The sequence below is a fragment of the Callospermophilus lateralis genome, chromosome 11 (genome assembly GCF_048772815.1).
Source record: "Callospermophilus lateralis isolate mCalLat2 chromosome 11, mCalLat2.hap1, whole genome shotgun sequence".
In the NCBI taxonomy this organism is placed as follows: Eukaryota; Metazoa; Chordata; class Mammalia; order Rodentia; family Sciuridae; genus Callospermophilus; species Callospermophilus lateralis.
In genome coordinates, this window is record NC_135315.1 from 11,401,604 (window position 1) to 11,416,521 (window position 14,918).

At 45.1% G+C, this 14,918-nt stretch overlaps 1 protein-coding gene across 1 annotated transcript in view; it reads left to right on the top strand.

The window, feature by feature from the left end:
* Fam20a (FAM20A golgi associated secretory pathway pseudokinase) overlaps positions 1-14,918 on the top strand; it is a 49,023-nt gene that overhangs the window by 21,919 nt on the left and 12,186 nt on the right. The window lies entirely within an intron of this gene.

Sequence of the window (14,918 nt, forward strand, 5' to 3'; positions counted from 1 at the left end):
TCTTTTCAGAAAAATACAGAGGACAGTTCTCACAGAATTGTGCATCCATGGTGGGTGGAGGGGGGCGAGATAAGGAGCACATTCCTCCACCCAAATGAGTTTTGAGCCAAATGCTAAGGAGCCAACGTCAAGCAAAAACAGAAATAGACTCTGCCCTTTGGGTGCTTGGGGTGGATAAGCACAGCCAGTGAGAAATGGTAATGCAGAATGTCTGCAGGAGGAACACACCACACACTGGAGCCCAGGGACAGGGACACAAGACCTCAGGCAGACTTCCAAGAACCTGAGACTCAGGCTGGTAGGCAGAAGAGAAATGTATAAGAGGGGAGGAAAGCGTGACCCAGGCTAAGGAGAGCGCATGTTCTCGGCCTCTGTCACGAAGGGGTCACTGCCTTTGTAGCTGAAGTAGAGGAACAGGGTCCAGACCAGTGAGTCCAGTAGAACTATCAAAAACAACGAGGGACGTGTTCTACGACTGCACTGCAGCCACACTTGGCTCTATAAGCCGTTCAGATGTGGCTGCTGGGCTGATGAACCAAATGGTTCATTTCATTTCATTTTAATGAGTTTCAGTGGAAACAGCCACATGAGGCTGGTGGTTCTCACATGGGCCAGTCCCAGCCCTGCAAGTGATACTAGAGAAGCTTGTCTTTTTGACAGTACAATGAGTGGCTTCTGAGCAGCTGACTGGGTTAGGATTGCATTATTGAAAAAGCCAGCTTGTTAATTACAATCAGAACTGATCAACAGGGATCTCAATGGGCATATCCAGGTAGGAGGCTCTTGGAGGAGTCCAAGTAACTGGGGTGACGATGGTAGCCATGAGATGGGTGCACAGATCCAAGAGCTATTAAAGAAGTAACATCTACCTGATCTGTTGGTGGAATGGACATTGTGGGAAGAGAGAGAAATTTCAGGGGAACTCCTGGGATTCTGGCTCAGCCTCCCAGATGGACAGTGGTGTGCATCAGCATCCTGAATCCCTTCCAAGCTCAGTCCCCATCCCCCAGCTTCGGTATGATTGGCTGCTAGTGGCTAAGGCACTGGCTTCACCTGGAGGAGATCCAGACGTACCTGGGAGTTTTGCTTTTTTTTTTTTTTTTTTTTTTTTTTTTTTTACATTTAGGAGAAAAATAGCCATGGACAAGAAGTTCCTGGAACCTTTGGGGGAAAAAGAGTCTTTGTAGATGTGATTAAGTTAAGGATCTTGAGATGAGGAGATGATTCTGATTGTCTGGGTGGACTTGAGAGAGAAGAGGGAAACGTGAGGCAACCACAGGGGCAGAGATTCCTGATGCAGCCACCAGCCAGGGAGCACCTGGAGCTACCAAAGGCAGGAAGGATTAAAGAACAGATCCTCCCTGGAGCCTTCAGGAAGTGAGCACTCCTGGCAATACCTTGATTTGGGATTTCTGGCCCTCAGAAGTATGATAACAAATTCCTGTTGTTTTAAGCTACTGACCTGGTGGTGATCTGTCATGGTGATACTGAAAGCTCACTCCCTGTCCCCAGTGCTGATCCCACAATGAGGACAAAGTTTTGAGAAAAAAGGAGAAAGAAGTTCTGATGCTTTCCTAGCAAAGGAGAGACACAGGGGACTCTGTGGGCCAGGCTGTGATTCTGTCAGGGGAACAGGGGGCTTTTAAAGAGGTGATTCAAAGGCGACACTCCAGCTGTGCCCTGTTGGGAGTCACAATTCATTTGCAGCCTGAGTGACAGCTGTTTCTCAGATTCACAAACGTCAGTTTCAAAGTCCAGACTCCTCCATTCCTGTGGTCTGTGAGCCAGAGGATGGATAACTCAGCCTAGGATTGGAAGAAAGTTAATATTATGTCCCCCCATGATTAGGGAAGGAGAGAGCGAGAAGAAAAAAGAAAAAATATGTATCTGTTTTAAAGGGCTGGGGATATAGCTCAGTTGGTAGAGTGCTTTCCTCACATGCACAAGGCCCTGGGTTCAATCCCCAGCACCACACACACACAAAAAAATTTGTGTGTGTGTGTGTATATATATATATATATAGATATATATATATATATAGATATATAGATATATAGATATAAATGGATATATATCCATTTTTAAAATAAGCTATAGTGGCAGAGAATCAAGGCTTATGTTCAAAGCTTGAAATGAACAGGACCCCTGAAAAGTGGTAGCCACAGAAAACTAATACACTCCGCACTGCCCCTTCCCCCCAGGGACAATCATAACCAATGACTGACCAGAGTCCCCACGTCTTGGGTCTCAAAGTAGAGCGAACTTTTTAGGTACAACTAGTTCCCGTACAAACCAGACCAAGTCTGGGACTTTGCCTGAAATGACTCCTTTACCTGGTTTCTTCCACCTGTCCTGCTTCTCTCTTTCTTATCAGTTTCCCCATGCCATGCCTTCCTAATAAAGCCTGCTCCTAAACCCAAAGCCCAGGGTCAGCTCAGGGGGAAGCTGACCTAAGATGGGGGTTGAGGGGCAGAAGCTCAACCCCCATCTTACGTATCCCCACTGGGCAAAACCCACAGCTGAGGCCCGGCTTGAAGGGAAGATCGTGAGTTCGGTTTTCGGCATGTTGAATACCAGGGCTTCTAAAACAGGTGTTGCAAGACTGTGACCCAGGCTGGCCCGCGACCACCTGTTTTGGAACACAGCTGTATTGCAACCTGCTCCACCGTTGGTTCACAGATTGTCTAAGGCTCTTTCTGACGCAGCAATGACAGACTTGAATAGTTGAAAGAGAGATTGTAAGGCCCACGGAAATATTTGTTACTTTGTCCTTCAGAGAAATAAGCAACCGGATATTTGCATCCACAACTCCCAGGGCTGGAGGGATAAATCTGAGTGCCGTGCATACAGGTGGTAATGCAAGCCGTGGGTGTGTGTGCAATCGTGGCAGAAGCGAGGCTAAGGGAGGAAGGGAGAGAGTCAGAACAGAGCCTCAGGAATTCTAGCATTTCATGATGAAGCCAGGAAAACTGAAAGAAAAAGAGAAACCACGCAGTCAGAGATGCAGAAAGAAAATCAAGTGAGTTCCTTAACATTTATGAGACCAGCATACTGCCCACTCATTTTTATGTCTTAGGACATTCAAAGTTTTTCTTTTCTCCTGGAGCATCAACATTTCAAATTATCCCTTAAAAGAAATATGCTACCTCCAGGACATTGGAAGTGATTTTTACATTAACTTATTTAAAAGTTACTTTGTCCTGATGCAACACTAAAAATGTAGCGATATACCATATACCTATGCCACGGTCCTCTTCAGAATGATCTGGTGATGTTCAAATCCTAAAGGGATACCTAGTCCTCCCTAATTCTTCTGCTCTTTGCCGCCTCTCACCTACTTCATCTCCTAAGAGTTCTCTTATGTAGAAAGTCCTCTTTGTAGACAACTTGAAGTGAAATGATCCAAAAAAGACCAGATTTATATGGGAAAAGGTTGATGAATCCGTCCCAAGTTATAGTCAGGAGTAAGAAGTTCTGCTTGCTGTTGCTCAGCAGTGGCTGCAGATAACAATAATGTATTGCATATTTCAAAAATCTGGGAAGATTTTGTGTGATTTCATTATAGAGAAAATGCTAAATGTTTGAGGAGACAGATCTGTCTACCCTGATTTGAACATCACACAATGTGTACATGAAGCATCACATGGTACCATAAAGATACATTTTTTTGGTTTTACGTCAGTTTAAAAAACAAATTTTGAGAAAAGAAAATGAAACCAGTTTTGTCTTGAATTATAAACTACCAAATCCCTGAAATATTTTCTAGCCCCCAATACCAAAAATACATTGAAAACACAGTAGCGGCATATGTTTGGTACACAGCTCTATTGGAACACGGTGAGTTGAGTGCTTCCAACTTCTTTTCCATAATAAATATAAGTACCTTCTGTGTGCAAGGTGCTGGGTTCTGTTTCGTAAGGGGTGCAAAGATAAGACACTGCCTCTGCCCGCCATCTGTTCGAAGGAACGAGAAACGTGTCTAAATCCCTGCTGCTCAGAATGTGGCAAGAGCCACAGAAGAAATGGGAGTTGCATTGGAATTTGAGGGAGCAGGAGAGAAAGATCCTATCCGGTTGGAGATTGGAAAAGGTTCAGAGAAAAGTTCCAGGGGAGTTTGGCCCTGAAGGCGGGGGAAGGATTTCTGGAGATGAAAATGTGGGAGAAGGCGTTCCAGCATCAGATGGGATGAGAACCGGAAGCGGAACTTGGGCAGGAGGAGAATGGATGGAGGGAGACGGAGAAGCAGAAGAGGATAATCTGGGGGATGCTAGAGCAGGGGCTTGGGGCCAGTGCTCCTGACCTGCTGAAGGACTGTACGGGAGGCTGGTGCTGGGAGCTGGGCCTTGGACAGTTAATCTGGCAGCGATGAGACCCAGAGTGAGGAAGGAAAAAGGATCATGGTCACGAATGTCAGTTAAAAGGATATTCTGCTATCCAGGTGAGAGGGCTGCAATAGGGCAGAAGCAACAGGAAGAAAAGGGAAAATCAAGAGGCTGTGCATGAAAAACTACAAGATTTGGAAAGAAAAGAAGTCAAAGATGTCTGCACCTTGCAGCTGGGGAACCTCAGCAATGAACCAGAAGAGAATGCACAGAGGCCTGGCTTTCCCTCCGGCTCTGCTCCGGGGTCTCCACGGTACCAGCCATCAAAATGTATTGTTGTGTCTGTATTTTCCTAGTCTGGTACAAAAATTATTCCAAAGGGCCTGCCCCCAACCCACAAGGGACACGTGAATATAATAAAAGCCTCCATGCCCCCAAATCAAGTGGGGGAGGGGATGTCAACCCTAGTCCTCGTAAGACAAGGCAATATCTTGTCAGGAAGGTTTTCCACACCTGAAGCCATGGGGTCAGTGACTAGGAGCTTGGGGAGTCCGCCCAAATCTCTGAACACCTTCCAGATCCCTCCTGAGCCCTCTGAGTCACAGCTGTCTCCCCTGCGCCTCGCACAGCACCTGGCTGGTGAATACCGCACCCCGGTGACTCTGCCCTCGGGAACCTGGAAGGAAACAGGATACAGGTTGGCACCCTCCACCCACCGAATTCCAGGAAGCTCATGAGAACCCAGGCTTCCTCTTGGTCGGTCCAAGCTTCTCCGGGTGTCCCACCTGTCCCCAAGACAGCAGATGACCCCTCCTAAGTCCCAAAGCCAGACCCTCCAGGGTTTTCCCCCTCGTGCCTTGAACTTGGCTAATGCTTCTCTTGCTCACGGAGAGACCGCAGACAAGCTGCGGCAGGACTCACAGGTCCGCTGTATGATCTGCGACCTCACAGATGTGCCAAGACATGCAAATGTGGTATCTAGTGCAACCCGATGACATAGAGGTTGTTCCCTCGCTTATGAAATGTTCCAAGGGATTTTTTTTTTTTTTTCTGGCTTGCCACACTGGTTGGTTTCTATTTACCTGATAGAACTGTGTTTTTGAAAACTTGCCATCCCTCTGGTTTCTAGTCTTTATACATAGATAAAATAAGAATTAAATAGCAACCATTCTGGGATGGCTCCCACTTGGTTAGATAGAATTGCGCTTGCTTCTTACAGCGTACATGGAGGTAGCTATCAGAATCCCCATTTTTCAGAGTAGGCAAACTAAAACCCAGAGGCCAGACACCACTTCTTAAGACCAAACCTTGTTGTCAACCTTCTCATTTGCAAATTGTGGGGAAGAACGCATCCTGGAGCAGTGGCTGCAGGGCCGTGGGAGACACTGTGTACAGAGGCAGGGCCGGCCCATCCTCAAGGTTGCTCCGCCTGTCAGAGGCAGAGCCAGGACTTCCTGGCACCCACCCAGTGTCCCTTTCCATCATTACACTCTTGATTAGTTCTTGTTCCACTTGCTGTGCACCCGTGACTTGCTCACCTCATTCCATCAGGGGTGGGACCAGGTCACTGTCATCAAAAATAGACCTTGTGTTCTGCTTGCGTGCTGTTTATTTTTCATTTAGGGGAATCGGAGAAAGGTCCACGCTGGAGATGGCCCTAGAAGGAGTTTGGCAGTGAAGACGGGTAGAAAAATGGACCCGAGTCTTAGAAGCTTCCCTAGAGAAAGATGGAGGGAGATTAGAGAGAGGAAGAAAGCAACAGTAACTAATGCAGCCTGGAGATGAAGCAAGGGTTTGACGGGACACTGGGTGATGGCGTGGCTGCTGAGCACGGCAGCTGTCACGTCTGCTGTCATGACAGATGAGATTAGGATAGTGGTTTCGTTGAAGGAAAAAAAAAAGATCTCTAATAATCTTGGACCTGGAGAATGAATTTCAGAGGATTGCTTAGACGCTGTGGGGCGCTGTCCCTCCACAGCCTGGGTGGCCTTATAGAAGGGGAGCTGACGCCGTCTCCCAAACGCCAGCACAAGTGAGGGACACATCAGGAGCAGCATTGGCATCTTTCAGAGCGCCCTTCCAGGCCACAGGGGAAGGGTACTCCATTCAGGTAGCCGGAAAGGCCACACGTGGGGTCCCACACAGTGCCAGTCAGGCCACCCTGCCCTCTTGTTCTCGTCCCTCACCTGTCAGTTCTGTTTCCTCAGTGGCACCAGGAGGAGGCAGGGTTTGTGGCCACCAGAAGCTCCTCTGTTAGTCTCTTTAGAGCTGCACATCCCAGAAAAAAGAAAAAAAAAAAAAAAATATATATATATATATATATATATATATATATATATATATATATATATATAAAGTCAAAAAGATAAGCAGCCAACAGAAAAACTATTTGCAATTCATAGAGAAAGAGTAATTATTCTAATTGTAGAAATTCAATAGAAAAAAAAAAAAGATGAACAACCCAGCACAAACGTGGTCAAAAGAAAAGCAAACAACTCAGGAACTTATGAAAAGATGGTGCAGCTTCACTCTAGCAAAACAGAGGCCAATGGAAAGTACACGGAGATACCACTTTTCACCCATTAGATTGACAAAGATCAAAGAGTACAGTAACCCTTCATGTCTCATACCATGCCCAGCCCCAGAGGTCAGGGTTGGCCCTGTAGAGGGCAGCAGGCAGTTTGGCAATATCTGTAACAATTAAGAATGTACTTAGGGCTGGGGATTTGGCTCAAGCGGTAACGCACTCGCCTGGCATGCGCAGGGCGCTGGGTTCGACCCTCAGCACCACATACAAATAATAATAAAGATGTTGTGTCCACCTAAAACTAAAAAATAAATATTAAAAAATATTCTCTCTCTCTCTCTCTCTAAAAAAAAAAGAATGTACTTACCTTATATTGTACTATGTGCATGTATAGATATATCCCAGTGAATTCCACCTTCATGTATATCTATTAAAGCACCAATCAAAATAAATAAATGAGTGAAAGGAAGACCGATGTAGGGAGGGAGGGAGAGAAGGAGGGAGGGAGGGAAGGAAGGAGGGAGGGTAGGGAAAGGAGACATCAGAGACTGAAATGGAGAGAAATAATCCCCATGCATGTATGACTTTGTCAAAATAAACCCAAATGTTATGTAAAATTATAACACACTAATAAAAGAGAAAAGAATAAACCCATCAATTACACTTCTAGGAATTTATCATACAGATTCACCCTCACACTTGGGAAATATCATGCATATAGGCTACATGCCACACCATTGCTTGTCATAACAAAAGTCTTTCTTCTCTCTCTCTCTCTCTCTCTCTCTCTCTCTCTCTCTCTCTTTCTTTCTTTCTTTCTTTCTTTCTTTCTTTCTTTCTTTCTTTCTTTCTTTCTTTCTTTCTTTCTTTCTTTCTTTCTTTCTTTCTTTCTTTCTTTCTTTCTTTCTTTCTTTCTTTCTTTCTTTCTTTCTTTCTTTCTTTCTTTCTTTCTTTCTTTCTTTCTTTCTTTCTTTCTTTCTTTCTTTCTTTCTTTCTTTCTTTCTTTCTTTCTTTCTCCAAGCATTAAGCCCAGTGCCTCACATATACTAGGCAAGCACTCTACCACTGAGCGACCTCAGTTACCCAGGTTGGCCAGAAAATTGTAATCCTCCTGCCTCAACCTCCCTAATAGCTGAGATTTCAGGCATGTGTCACAGTGTCTAGCTGTGATCTCTTCTATAACCGCACTCCTCCCAGCCATGAGGGCTACACTGTCATGACCTAATCATTTCCCAAAGGTCCCCCACCTCCTAATACTATCACCATTTGGTTTCAACGTGTCAATTTTGTGGGGACAAACGTTCAGACCATAGCAGCTTAATTATTATGTGATTTACATATACCAGAATATTATGCAGCCTTTACAAAGAATAGCATTCTGTATACTGAGTTGTAAGACTGCCAAACTTACTCACAAAAGAATAAAGCCAGCTTCAGGATACTTTTATATTATCATACACATAAAAATAAAGCTGGAAAGAAACAAAGAAAAAAAAATTGCAACATGAGTGGCCTCTGGAGAGAAATAGATTCATGGGAAGAGAGATGGAAAAATTTCTGAGATTTAAAATTTTGAATCATGTAACTGTTTATATTCAAAGACAAATAAGTAAAATCAAACATTTTTTCAATGCTCTCTTTTTTCTAAAAGAGGTGCTGCTCCTTTTAGGGAACAATTTTCAAGGAAAACCCCAGTGTGGCGGTGAGTAAGAGCAGAGGGAGTTTCACTTCTTTCCTAAGGTCACAGGACTTAGAGCTAGGGGTTCATTTTTATTGATGCATCAGTCATCAAAACTTTGTGCTTTTTTTATGGTATATACTACCTCTTTAACTTTAAAAGTAAGGTTAGCTTAAAAACCAGGATTACCATGGTTGATATTGTACCTATCTACATAGACATTTATCTTCTATAAATGGGTTTTTGATATATCGTTTTAAAGTATGGTGCTATTTACTGTTTTCATATTGATATGCTGTTTTAGAATTCTATTTCTTTTTTTTTCCTTAAGCATAAAAAGCAGGTAAAGAAAGAAAGATAGATAGCTTGATTCTCTATATGTCACCATTTTTATTCCCCGTAGGCAGGCAGCCATGTCAGACAGGACAGAGCTGGAAACCAGTTTTCCTGAGAAATAACAAAAGCTCTGATTTGAAACATTTGCAGTTACCATGGTGTAAACACTCCAACCATGGCTGTTTCTTTGGGGGTTTTGTTGTTGTTGTTGTTGATGTTGTTGTTTCTTTTCATCAGACTGGGGAGTGAACCCCGGGGCACTTGACCACATATGTGCCCAGTCCTTTCTGATTTTAAGTTACCTGGGTGAACAACACCTCCTCGCAGGTTGCCCGCCCAGAGGCAAAGAGCATTCAAGCAAAGCTTCCACAAGAAATCAATCCCTCTTGCGAGCTCTTCCTTGACCATCTAAAAAGGAAAACCAAAGGACACAGTGGAACCCCTTCTTCCCTCTCCACACTCCCACCCCGAAAGAGGTGATCCCAACTCTGGCAAGGGCAGAATAGCAAACCAGAGAGTCATGTGTCCCCACCCAACAATTAATGGGAATGTTTTTAGAAGCAGTACGAACTAGCCCAGAATTTACAATCAATTTGACACCCTTTTTTAAAAACTTGTTAATTTAGATCATGTGCCCCCAGCTGGTGGCTATAACTAGAATCCACTGCAGAAAAGCCCACCCCCTCCCAGCCCTCTCCCCAAACCCGGCTCAAGCTGCATAATTGTTTTTCTTCCCTTTCCTCCCCGTGTTCTGTGCTGCTCTGGTTCACAGTGACTAACTTGGCTAAGGACTTTCCACTCTTTACAGCAAATTCCCGAGAGACTTTTGCAGTCATACAACCTCAGCTTCCAAGTGGCCCTGGGAAGCAGAACTTGGCCAGACGATTTGTTAAAATAAAAATAAATGTTAACAAAGTCAGGAAAAGTTGGCTGGAGGCCCGCAGACCTGGTCAAGAATTCAACCTTTCCCTTGATTTTTCATAAAATTCTATCTCTGCCCAAGTTTAGCATCAGTCACTTTAAATAATTATATGAACAGTAAAAATTGCTTCTCTGCCTGGGTGGGGAGGGGGCAGCTGGACTCTGGGGCCTGCTGTAGTAGACCTTTAGGGGCTGTGTAAGGGACCGTCTCCCTAGTAGGAGAGAAGGTCCAGCCATCTTTCCTTCTACTGCTCTCAGAGACCAAACTCTTAAAATAAAGGATTGCTCCATTGCTTGCCCTGTGCCCATGTTTGCACACGACCCCAGAGCTACATGTGGGGGAGGGGCCTTAATAGTTCTGTCTTTTGACAAGGCCTGACTTTGCAATTGCTGTAACAGAATGGAGCAGATAACACACTGGCTGTGGAGCTCTGTGACTGTTTTGGCCCAGGCAGGATATTTTTAAATTTGAGTCAACATGGGTTTTTGGGTTTTTTTTTAAAGGAAGTTTCAAATTCTGATCAAAATCTGGGTTTCTAACTCCTGTTGAAAACTCAGAATAAGTGATTTTCCTGGAATATGCTTCATGAGAAAAAGACCTCGTTGTGTACACAGCTCTAGCTCCAAAATATAGATCAGTGTCCAACTGGAAACACATGTTTGATGAATGAATGAATGAGTAATGTCAGGGCATGATTGCTGGGAGCTGAGAGTTGGCAGTGGCTGTCCCCCTTGAGGTGGGGCCTGTGCGCTCCAGTTTGACACACTCTCCACCCCTCCTTGTGGCCTTCAGCCTGCACTCTTTGCTCCTTTCTGCTCCCTGCCTGGCTCCTTGAGGCATTTAAATCTGTTCATCTTCTCCTCGTGGTGATTCTGCAATCTACATCTCTCTTGTTATATGACCCTGGAGAACTCAGAAGTATGAATTTTATCCAAAACTGATGAACTCCATTCCTGACCAATTAACATTCTAAAACTTATTTGCACAATAGTTTTCTACTTTAAAGAAAAAATATATATATATATATTACTTAGAAGCCAGGCAGGGAGGTGCATGCCTGTAACCTCAGTGACTCGGGAAGCTGAGGCATGAGGATCGCTAGTTGGAGGCCAGCCTCAGCAACTTAGTAAGATCCTCAGCAACTTAGCAAGATCTTGCCTCAAAATAAAAAAACAAAAAGAGCTGGAGATGCAGCTCCGTAGTTCAGGATGTTTAGTTAATATTACACACACACACACACACACACACACACACACACACATACATTACTTAGGGTGTTTTCTTAAATAAAAACATATGCTTAAAATAAAAGTATTTGGTTTTTTTAGCCTCTTTGTGAACAGAATATGTGTGTTTTGTGCTACTCTGTACAGATTGCCACAGACTTAGAGACTTAAAGAAGTACCCATTTGTTGTTTAGCTTAGAAGTCCAGGGCAGCAGGACTCCTTCTCCCCTAGAGTCTCATGAGACCCTAAATCGTGGTATCTGTTGGTCATATTCTCATAGGAGCTCAGGGGTCCCCCTTCGGGCTCACGTCTGTTGGTAGAATTCTATTCCTTGCAGTTGTCAGACTCGTCCCCCATTCTCTTGCTGGCCATCAGCCAAGAAGCAGTCCCTGCCCTTGGCTCACTCTACCTTCAAGGTCAAGAAGAGTTTGTCAAATCTTTCTAACCTTTTCTCACTTCTCTGCCTTCTCTTTTTGCCAGGGAAGACCTCGGCTTTTAAGGGCTCCTGTGGTTAATTCAGGCCCAGGTGGATAATCTCCCCCACACTCCACGGTGCTGGGAACACAGCGTAATCATGGGCGCGAGAGCTCGTCACAGCCACAGGTTCCGGGGATGAGGTCATGGAGTCTTGGAGGCCGATTTTGGATTCGTCGTCTTTTTAGAAACATGAGATGTGGTTTCCCCCAAATTATTCGGTCTGCCGTGACATTAGTAGAAAGAAAGCATGTATAATGCAAGTCATGATCATTCTGTTCTCCTCTGCCCTGGCCATCCCCAGCTGAGGCATTACATTTTGTTCTGGGTGTCAGAAATTGGAGGGAAGTGAATAAATATAACTCGGTCCTTACAAGCTGCTATAACAAAATCCCATAGTCTGATTGGCTTCTAAACAATAGAAATCCGTTTGTCACGGTTCTGAAGACTGGAATTTCCAAGATGAGGTATCCATGGGTCAGAGTGGGCTGCTGAGGTATCTGATTGATTGAAGCTGAAAGACTGAAATCCAATTCCTTGGCTTCAGATCTGGATGTCTGGTGAGGTCCCTTTTCCTTGACAGCTGACTTCTTTCTAGAGCATGGCATGGCAGAAGATGCAAGAGATCTCTCCGGGCTCTCTTTCCTAAGGCCACTAATCTGATTCAGGAGGCCCTATCCTTCAACACCTAATCACCTCCCAAAGACTCCCCACCCTGATGCTACCAGAATGAGTTAGGGTTTCAACCTGTGATTTTGAGGGGGTCATGAACACTCAGTCCATTGCGATGACTAAGACTCCACCCCCAGGTCTGTGAAGGGAGTCAGAAACTTGGGCTTAAGATGGAAGGATGCCAAGGTCATTATGAGAACTATCTCTGAATATTTTAAATGGTGCAATATAAGAGGGGGATCCTAAATCTGGAGGGTAAAATCAAAACTCACTGGCGGAAGCAATGGAGGGAAGTTGGGCTTATTGTTGGAAAGTGCTTTCTAATAGAGCGGGACAGATCGACTGCACTAGGCTGGACAGGGCATGTCCCTTCGCTGGAGCTGGTCCAAGATAAGAGTCGACTTCTTGGAAGGAACGCTATGAGGAGGAAGGGAAGCTGGGTTAATAGTCTCTTAGGTTTGTTCCAGTCCTGAGGTCCTTGCTCAATGATGGCCTCGTTCTTTGCAATTGCTCCTGGAGTCCAGTCCTCTGTCTCCAGCCCCTCTACCTGGTGTATTCGTGTTTGCTCTCAGTCATGATGTCAGATGCCACAGTTTGAAACTTAGCTCCACCAGGTCTTCCCCGCCATGGGCCCTTTTCAGAATCAAGTTTGAGTCATTAAGCAAAAGGCTGAAAGAAAAAAGGAAATGGTTGTCCCAGGAAGAATCGGCAGATTACGCAAATCCACAGGTCCACTGCCACTCTAGGAAAGACCACTGGGGGTAAGACCTGGAAGGAAAAGATAAAACCAAGGATAAATAGAAGGAAAAAACACAGGCAGGAGAGAGGGGACCTATTTAGGATCATGCCATCAAATTAGGTCCATCTATAGGGTCCTCGATACCAGTGAGAATAAAACAGGAGGAATAAGGTCAACGGAACAGACTCGTGGTTAGGAATTCCGTGGAAGTTAAGAACCTGGGTCTTGGTACGATGGCAAAACTTCCAGGGTGTGAAGCAGGTAGCCTGACGTGCCTCTGGGTGGGAGGCACCTTGCCTTCAAATGAACCATGGCTCAGTGGTCGAGCACATGCCTCGCATGCTCGAGGACCTGGGTTCCATCCCCAGCACCCCACAAAGCAAAAATCACCAAAGGTGGTCATGGAGATCCAGAGGGGTACAGAGGCAAGAACCTCATCACCAAACTCAGGAAAGCCCCAGCTGACATCAACCAGCTGAGACTTGGTCTCTGAACAGGGACGCCCAGAGAAACCAAGTCTGGGTATTGAAAGGCAGGTTCCTGGTCACAGTGTGCTGAGGAGAAGTCTGATAGAAACTGGAAGATGGAACCCAAATCCCGTTGTGTAGTGTTTCCCTCAGTGAAGACAGAATCCAGAAGGCCTGCCATAATCCAGTAAGTGGCGTGTGGTACACAAGCCCCCAAAGAGTTGGGGCAAGAGGTGGAAGGTGACTAGGTTCCTGATGACCAAGGTGAATTGTCCCTGGCAGCTCAAAAGACTAATGGAAACAGAATTTGTAATTCAGAATTTGTAATTTGTAAACAGAATTTGAACTGGGGAGTTACCTGTGCAGGTAGAGAAAGCATAGATAGGTGTCTCACAGACAGCTCTTGGCACCTCTGCCCACACCACTCTGCTCTTCACCCTCCCTGGCCAAGAAAGGGACTAGGAACTCTTCCTCCTCAGAAGGAACCCACTCAGTCGGGCATCATCGAGCACGCCTGTGATCTCAGTGGCTTGGGAGGCCGAGGCAGGAAGATCACAAGTTCAAGGCCAGCCTCAGCAACTTAGCGAGGCTATAAGCAACTTAGAAAGACCCTGTCTCAAATATAAAAAGTAAAAAGGTCTGGGGCTGGGGCTCAGTGGTTAAGCACCTGGGCTCAATCCCCAGTACCAAAAAAAAAAAAGAAGCCCACTCTCTGAAAATGATGTCAAATGCCATATTTCTTTTTAAGAAGAAATATATTCACCCATTTCTAAAATAACAAAAATCGGAGCTGGGTTTGTGGCTCAGAGGTGGAGTGCTTACCTGGCATGCAGGAGGCACTGGGTTCGATCCTCAGCACCACATAAAGTAACATAAAGATATTGTGCCCACCTATAACTAAGAAATAAATATTTTAAAATATTATAAAATAAAATAACTAAAATCAATAGCTGCTCAGCGTTTGTTCACAGGTTGAGCGAGTGTCCTGGGGGTGCAGAACTCACATGCATCTTGCTATGGACTTAAGGCTTGTGTGTCCCCAGTGTACTGATACTTGGAAGGGAGGCCTTCTGCTTTGCTCCAATTATTTCATAGACGTACAATCTGTCTCCCACGCTAGACTCTAAATGGAAACACCATTGTTGTTCACTTTTTTCTTTTTATCCTTGCAAAAAAAAAAAAAAAAAAGGCTACCAAGAAGAACTATCAATAAATGGCTAATTAATTCGTCTTTTCCTTGATGCCATATTGATTTCTCCAACTCAGCGTCCAGCCCCTCCAGAGGACCTTCCCTGTGTTCCCTTTCATTCTCACCAATCACCTTCTCCCCTCCCTCCTGACTCCCTGGGACCTAAAGTACTGGGACTTTTTCACGGAAAGGGCACAAGGGTGTGTCCTTGAGAGCCCCGGTTACATGAGTCCCCTCGTTCTTCTCTCAGCCATCTGCCTTTGTCCTTCACAGGATCTGTGGTGGCTTCTAGGTCAGCATTGGTGTATTTGCATACATGAATGTGTCACTGTGCACGTGGCACGGTGCATGTGACATTGTGCAAC